An 8,883-nucleotide genomic window follows, 5' to 3' on the forward strand; every position below is an offset into this window, starting at 1 on the left:
TTGGCCATTCTCAATCTGGGTTGCTAGGGGTTCCTTGAGCTGTGGCTAATTACCCTCCCAATTGATGGTGACTGCATAGTTCCAGGGCCAACACCACTTAGCAAAGCCAGCTGTATGACACCAGTGATCTTTCTCAGCTGGCATTTTGACCACCTCTGAAAGGGCGGGGGGCATTCTTTCCACCAGTCACCAACGTTAGGGACCTTCGTACCAGTCGCCAACATAAGGAACATTCTTTATATTGACCACCAATGGAAGGAACATCCTGCCCACCAATGGAAGGAGCATTCTTTCCCTCTGACCCCCCCCACTGTACGGAACATTCTTCTTACTGGCCACCAAGGTACGCAACATTCTTCCCACTGACCCCCCCCCCCCAATGTAAGGGACATTCTTCTTACTGGCCACCAATGCAAGGAACATTCTTCCCACTGGCCCCCAATGTAAGAAACATCCTGGGCACCAGTGTAAGGAACATTCTTCCTAATACTTCTTTCCCTCCCCCAGGGTTGACCTCCAAATTTTCTTTGCAGCAGCTACACTTTGTGTCATACATAACCTAAGCCAGCCATAGGATCTCGCCCGGTTCTGCAGGGTCCATCATCATGACCTCACTGGATCTAACATAAAAGCGCGCAATGAAAAGTTTTTATCTAAAAATTTTTTTAAAAAATTGGCCTGCTGATGGGCGGGGAGGGAGCAAAATATAAGCAGATTAAGTTTTAATTAAAAAACCCAAAACACAAGCAAAACAAAAAAACCCCCAAAAAAACAAACCCCCAAAAATAAAATAAAAAAACAAAAAGCTCCCAAAAAACAAACAAAAACCCTTACACCGGTGGTCAGGGGGAAGAACGTCCCTTACACTGGAGGCCAAATTTTCTTTGCAGCAGCTACACTTTGTGTCATGCGCTACCTAAGCCAGCCATAGGATCTCGCCCGGTTCTGCAGGGTCCATCATCATGACCTCACTGGATCTAACAAAGGCGCGCAATGAAAAGATTTCATCTAAAAAGTTGGCCTGCTGATGAGCGGAGGGGGGAGGGAGCAAAATATAAGCAGATTAAGTTTTAATTAAAAAACCCAAAATACAAGCAAAACAAAAAAAAAACCACCAAAAAACAAAAAGCTCCCAAAAAAACGAACAAAAAACCCCCCAAAAAACAAACAAAAACCCCGGGGGTCAGGGGGACGCACGCCCCTTACACCGGGGGGTCAGGGGGACGCACGCCCCTTACACCGGGGGGTCAGGGGGACGCACGCCCCTTACACTGGAGACCAAATTTTCTTTGCAGCAGCTACACTTTGTGTCATGCGCTACCTAAGCCAGCCATAGGATCTCGCCCTGTTCTGCAGAGTCCATCATCATGACCTCACTGGATCTAACATAAAGGCACGCAATGAAAAGTTTTTATCTAAAAATTTTTAAAAAATTGGCCTGCTGATGAGCGGAGGGAGCAAAATATAAGCAGATTAAGTTTTAATTAAAAAACCCAAAACACAAGCAAAACAAAAAAAAAAAACCCCCAAAAAACAAAAAGCTCCCAAAAAAACGAACAAAAACCCCAACCAAAAAACCCCCCAAAAAACAAACAAAAACCCTTACACCGGGGGGTCAGGGGGACGCACGCCCCTTACACCGGGGGGTCAGGGGGACGCACGCCCCTTACACCGGGGGGTCAGGGGGACGCACGCCCCTTACACCGGGGGGTCAGGGGGACGCACGCCCCTTACACCGGGGGGTCAGGGGGACGCACGCCCCTTACACCGGGGGGTCAGGGGGACGCACGCCCCTTACACCGGGGGGTCAGGGGGACGCACGCCCCTTACACCGGGGGGTCAGGGGGACGCACGCCCCTTACACCGGGGGGTCAGGGGGACGCACGCCCCTTACACCGGGGGGTCAGGGGGACGCACGCCCCTTACACCGGGGGGTCAGGGGGACGCACGCCCCTTACACCGGGGGGTCAGGGGGACGCACGCCCCTTACACCGGGGGGTCAGGGGGACGCACGCCCCTTACACCGGGGGTCAGGGGGGACGCACGCCCCTTACACCGGGGGTCAGGGGGGACGCACGCCCCTTACACCGGGGGTCAGGGGGGACGCACGCCCCTTACACCGGGGGTCAGGGGGGACGCACGCCCCTTACACCGGGGGTCAGGGGGGACGCACGCCCCTTACACCGGGGGTCAGGGGGGACGCACGCCCCTTACACCGGGGGTCAGGGGGACGCACGCCCCTTACACTGGAGACCAAATTTTCTTTGCAGCAGCTACACTTTGTGTCATGCGCTACCTAAGCCAGCCATAGGATCTCGCCCGGTTCTGCAGAGTCCATCATCATGACCTCACTGGATCTAACATAAAGGCACGCAATGAAAAGTTTTTATCTAAAAAAATTTAAAAAATTGGCCTGCTGATGAGCGGAGGGAGCAAAATATAAGCAGATTAAGTTTTAATTAAATAACCCAAAACACAAGCAAAACAAAAAACAACCCCCCCCCCCCCAAGAAACCCACAAAAAACAAACAGCTACAAAAAAACAAAAAAAAAAAACAAAAAAAACCCCAAAAAAACACAAAACTAAAAAAAAAACAAAACAAAAACTCCCCCAAAAAAACACAAAACAAAAACTCCCAAAAAAACAAACCCCCACCAAAAAAAAAAACTCCCAAAAAACAAAACAAAAACTCCCAAAAAAAAACAAACTCCCAAAAAAACAAACAAAAAGCCCAACCAAAAAAAAAAACAAAACAACCCCCCCCCCCCCAAGAAACCCACAAAAAACAAACAGCTACCAAAAAACAAAAAAACAAACAAAAAAAACCCCCAAAAAAACACAAAACTAAAAAAAAAAAAAAAAAAAAAAACTCCCAAAAAAACAAACTCCCACCAAAAAAACAAACCCCCAAAAAAAACAAACCCCCAAAAAAAAACAAACCCCCACCAAAAAAACAAACCCCCACCAAAAAAACAAACTCCCACCAAAAAAACAAACCCCCCAAAAAAAACAAACCCCCAAAAAAAAACAAACTCCCACCAAAAAAACAAACTCCCAAAAAAAACAAACTCCCAAAAAAAACAAACTCCCAAAAAAAACAAACTCCTAAAAAAACAAACAAAAAGCCCAACCAAAAAAACAAACAAAACAAACCCCCCCCCCCCCCCCAAAAAACCAAACAAACAATAAACTTCAAGTAGATAACCAGATGAAAGTTTCTTTATTCTGTCACTTTAACTTACATACCAGCACAGACCTTCATCATCACACTACAGAGATCAGACACAGCGCAGGTTTGGTCGTCACTAAAAGAGCCACAATCATGTGGGGCCCCCCAGACGAAAAAAAAAAAAAAAATTAAAATAATAAAACAGTGACCTAGCGGAGGAACCACCATGGATCAAAAAAGAAAAAAAAAAAAAAAGTTCATGCACTCCATAGTCTACGACACGAGATTAAAGTCGATGGGCAAAGCGGCTGTGACAGCTGAACTGCGATGACTGCGGCCCCCGTTAAAGTGATTTTTTTTTTTTTTTTTTTTAAATTTTTGTTGTTTCTTTAGAAAAACAAGAAAAAACAAAAAAACGATTTCTGAAATCAAACGACAAATTATCTCAAAATTGATTACGGAATGTTAAAAAAACAACAAAAAAAACCGCTATCACGCTGCCCGTCAACGTCCGGCTGTCGTCTGACTTAAAAAGGGGTTTTCTACGGAAATGAAATCAGCGTTTACGGGGGGGGGGGGGGGGGGGACAGGAGCGGCGGTCAGACATGCACCGGCTCTACAAATAAAAAAAAAAATTAAAAAAAAAAGGATTTCTAAACCACAAAAACATCAAAAATTAAAAAGAAATAAAATAAACCTACTATATAAAAATAGAAATGCACTGAACATAAAAGCGAGTCTGCCTCACGATTTGCAGCAAAACCAGAATCTGCCAAGAGCCTCCCGGGGAAAAAAAAAAAAACAAAAACGGACCAATGAGACGGCACCAGAGGAAAGGGGGAGGGGTGTTGGCGAAGGAGCGGCCATTTTCGTACGGCGAATCTCCGCGCCTGTGGCTGTAGGACTCTGCCGCCAGGGATTAGGTTCGGTTAAGGCACGCTCGGCCTGGGGTTTTCTATTGCTTTAAAGAGGCCTCGGTCGCAAAGCGAGACACCTGTGTGCACCGGCCGTGACGGAAGCGGTCGTTCCCGAACCGCTTCCTCCGTCAGAGCCTTGCCACGCGGGTGTTTTGCTTTGTGACGGTCCCTTTAAAAAGGGTTATTTGACCAAAGGCTGCCCTTCTTTATTATTGTAAAACCATTTAAAAGACTCATGGAGTCGAGACTGAGGACAGCGGTGCCCCTCCAAGCGATTCCTGGAACCCGCGGCCGGTCCTTCGTCTCTTCTGAGCCCCAGAAAGGGACCACAGGGAGTAGGGAGAGGAGGAAGCGGGGTGACGGGATGTAAGGGCTGCTGGAGTGATCAGAGACATGGAAGGGGGGAATTTATAACCAACTGCTCAATGACCGCTTGGCAGCCAATGACCGCCCCACGACAGCTTGGCAGCCAATGACCGCCCAGGACCGCTTGGCAGCCAAAGACCGCCCCACGACCACTTGGCAGCCAATGAACGCTTGACAGTCAATGATTGTAGCAGCCAATGACCGCCCCACGACCACTTGGCAGCCAAAGACCGCCCCACAACCGCTTGGCAGCCAATGACCGCTTGACAGTCAATGATTGTAGCAGCCAATGACCACCCCACGACCACTTGGCAGCCAATGACACCCTACCTCTGCTTGGCAGCCAGTGATCGTTGAAACCAATGACTGCCCCACGGCCGCTTGACAGTCAATGATCATGGAAGCCAAATGACCACCCCACGACCGCTTGGCAGCAAATGACCGCCCCATGACCGCTTGGCAGCCAATGATCGTGGAAATCAATGACCGCCCCACGACCGCTTGACAGTCAATGATCATGGAAGCCAAATGACCACCCCACGACCGCTTGGCAGCAAATGACCGCCCCACGACCGCTTGGCAGCCAATGACCGCCCCATGACCGCTTGGCAGCCAATGATCGTGGAAATCAATGACCGCCCCACGACTGCTTGACAGTCAATGATCATGGAAGCCAAATGACCACCCCACGACCACTTGGCAGCCAATGACACCCTACCTCTGCTTGGCAGCCAGTGATCGTTGAAACCAATGACTGCCCCACGGCCGCTTGACAGTCAATGATCATGGAAGCCAAATGACCACCCCACGACCGCTTGGCAGCAAATGACCGCCCCACGACCGCTTGGCAGCCAATGACCGCCCCATGACCGCTTGGCAGCCAATGATCGTGGAAATCAATGACCGCCCCACGACCGCTTGACAGTCAATGAGTGTAGCAGCCAATGACCACCCCACAACCACTTGGCAGCCAATGACACCCTACCTCTGCTTGGCAGCCAGTGATCATGGAAACCAATGACTGCCCCACGGCCGCTTGACAGTCAATGATCATGGAAGCCAATGACTGCTTGACTGCCAATGACCGCCCTACCTCTGCTTGACAGTCAATGATTGTGGAAACCAATGACCGCCCCACGACCGCTTGCCAGTCAATGATTGTAGCAGCCAATGACCACCCCACGACCACTTGGCTGCCAATGACACCCTACCTCTGCTTGGCAGCCAGTGATCGTGGAAACCAATGACCGCCCCACGACCGCTTCACAGTCAATGATCGTGGCAGCCAATGACCGTCCCACGACTGCTTGGCAGCCAATGACCGTCCCACGTCCGCCGCGTGGCAGCCAATAATCGTGGCAGCCAATGACCGTCCCACCGCCGCTTGGCAGCCAATGGATCGCCCCACCACCACAGCCAATGGACCACCACCGTCTGGCAACCAAGGTCCGTCCCACAACTTCTTGGCAGCCATTGACCACCACACGACTGGTTCTCCATGGGGCAATGTCAGATGAGACAATTTTGGGTTAAACTTCATTCCGCAACAAAAAAAAGAAAAAACTGCGACTATGGTCCGCGCACACGGGACGTTTAAGCAGCATCCATGCACGTGGCTATGACCAACACAACACGTTAGATAAAAATGTAGGGGGCGCCACAAATCGAAGGCTGCGTACAGGAACATTTCTGAAAATAAAAAAGCCGCGTACAACAGACAAGACTGAAGCTTTAAAAAGTAGCTCAAGCACTTTTCAGTCGTGGCTTTACCGCCAAACCCAGTCATGAAACGAGGGAAACGGTGCTTCCTGTAAGGTGGTGACCACGCCGAGCGCAGCCGTACTGAAGTGGTGACACCCCGACATGGCCTCAGCCTCATATATGGGAAATGCAGTGTGGGTCGCCTTTCAAGCATCTTTTTCCTAAACCCCCCCATACTTACCTTATTTCTTGGCGTCGTCTTACCAGTCCGGTGACTTCATTGCGTTTTCCGGCGGAAGGGGGCGGGGCTCCAGAACTGCCACTCAGCCCAGCCTGTGTGATGGCTCACCACCTACGGGAGGGCGTGCAAACGGCAGGCCAGGCCCTCTGGAAAGGGGCAGAATGGTCGTTCTGCCTTGAAAAAGAACGCTCAGTGCTGAATGGAGGAGGAAGCACCGTCACGTTTCGCCCCGCCCACCAGGGTTTGGTCACAGAGGTCACCTTTGACCAAGCCCTCGGCGAGGAGGGCAAGACGCATCACGAGGACATGGCCAGAACGGTGGCTGAGCCATTTCCCAAGACTGGACTCCTGGGGTCAGTCAAGCAGCATCCACCCCTTCACTTGTATTGGCTGAGACTAGAATCGCTCCCCTCTCCTCACGTGCCGGTGGGGTGACCCCTTTTCCTTCCATCCATAACTTGGAGCGGCGCCTAAAACAGGGGAGTGCAAAATCTGAATAGAAACCAATCGGCTTCCACAGTGAGAAGTATACCTTATGGCTTCTCACTATGGAAGCCGATTGGTTTCTTTGCAGATTTTGCCCTCTTCAGTTTTGGTAGACCAACCGCTATACGAGACATCCAACAAGGTGCATGCCACCTCCTGGACTTCTCAATTTACATCTGAAAAGGTTTATGGGTCTGCCAGAGGTCCAACTAAAGGACTGAGTGCAGAGAAGCAAACAGAGCAACTATACTCCTCATTCCCATTCTGCTGCCCATTCACAGAAGCCTTTATATGAATTCACAAAATACACAGGCTTCTGTGAATGGGCATCAGAAGGAGAAGGGATGCATAGCAATGTCATCGACTCTACTGTTGGAGGATGCCGAGACCAGAATCTGGTGATGATTCTAAACACCTGTCAGATGTAAAAAAATATAGATAAGTCCATGAGGTATCACGCACCTCATTGGACTCAAGTCACTTTTTTTTTGCAAAAAAGCGCCAAATTCAGCTTTAAAACATATCCTATCCATGAGCGCCGTCTGCTGGCAGACCGTTAATAACCCTTCAAGTGGTGCTGAAGACGACTCACAGCTTGTTTAAAGGGACAGTCCGCACGCCAAATCTGAACTTAACCTCCCCAAAATGGATCCGAAGGTCACTTTAGAGGGTCAAAAAGCCGCTGCATGGGTTGGCGAAAGCTTGCTGCAGCAAAAAGCAGGAATTGCGCTCCATTCAGAAAAATCGAGGCCGTCAGTTTGGCGACCTGGATCTCACGCCGAATTCTATTGCAGCACAAAAATTTGAACTTGATGCCAGTACACGAGCCCCGATGGAGGGGGAGCTCTGAGCTCCTGAAACGCGTTGGGGCGAACACGTGAGAAATAAATCAGGCGCTCCCCTCCCTCTACAGGACGAGTATACCCAGGTCGACTCATGATTTCGGTCTAAACTGGGGGTCCAGCACCCTACCAATATATACAAATTTAGAAAAAAAAAATTTGAGGCATCGTCCTTTTGCGTCGGCGCTTGGCGACAAAGCTGCAAAATCAGGAAAAATAATACAAGCACCCCGTGTCTTTTGCAGCCCAAGAAACGTTTATTTTTTGGATGGGGGAGGGGGGTCAACGATCAATCGATGCTGCAGAAGTCAGTTAAAAAAAAGAAAAAAAACTGGCGCACAAACAAAATCGACCCAATCCAGCTACAACAGTTAATGAAAATGGCTTTGTGCGTGTCGAACGTTTAACAGACGTGATTAAAAACTAAAGACTCGGGGATTGGCGGTCAGTCAAAGGTCATCGAAGTTGATGCTGGTTTTTCCTACAAGGGGGGGGGGGGCCTGGCAGAATCCAATCAATACCCCCCAACACCCCCCCCCACTTCAGTGCAGACTTGTGACATTCCATTACAAAAACAAAAAATCAACCAAGAACAGATTTTGCCGGGTCGTTAGATCGTGCTCAAGTTAAAACTCTTCTCTTCTTGCGGTTTGCTGATCCAGTTCCCGTAGCCCATCTCCCGCAGGGTTCTGAAGAACAGTCCCTTGACCGACTGGTAGGAGGTGGACGCGGCCTTGATGTCGCTGTAGGAGTTGTACTCCAGGAGGTCTTTGCGGTCGCGCAACGAGCAAAGTTTTTGGAACAGGGAGAACATGTGGAGCTTGGAGACGCGAGAGACGTCCAGTTTCCCCTACGGAAAAGGAGAAGAGTTACGTTGCAGGTAGTCTCATGTTAGAGAAAAATCCCATCAAGGCCTCCATAGAATATTGAAGTGGATGGTGCCTCTACCTCCAGGCTGGAGGTCAATGTAAACCCAACACATGAACGATCCTATTTGGGGGGGAAAATCCCATCAAGGCCTCCATAGCATATTGAAGCGGATGGTGCTTCTACCTCCAGGCTGGAGGCCAATGTAAACCCAACACATGATGGGATTCTTCCCCCCCAACATAGGATCGTTCATGTGTTGGGTTTACATTGGCCTTCAGCCTGGAGGTAGA

This window comes from Staurois parvus, unplaced genomic scaffold (assembly GCF_062004578.1).
Source record: "Staurois parvus isolate SC_StPar_1 unplaced genomic scaffold, SC_StPar_1.0 ptg002984l, whole genome shotgun sequence".
NCBI lineage: Eukaryota > Metazoa > Chordata > Amphibia > Anura > Ranidae > Staurois > Staurois parvus.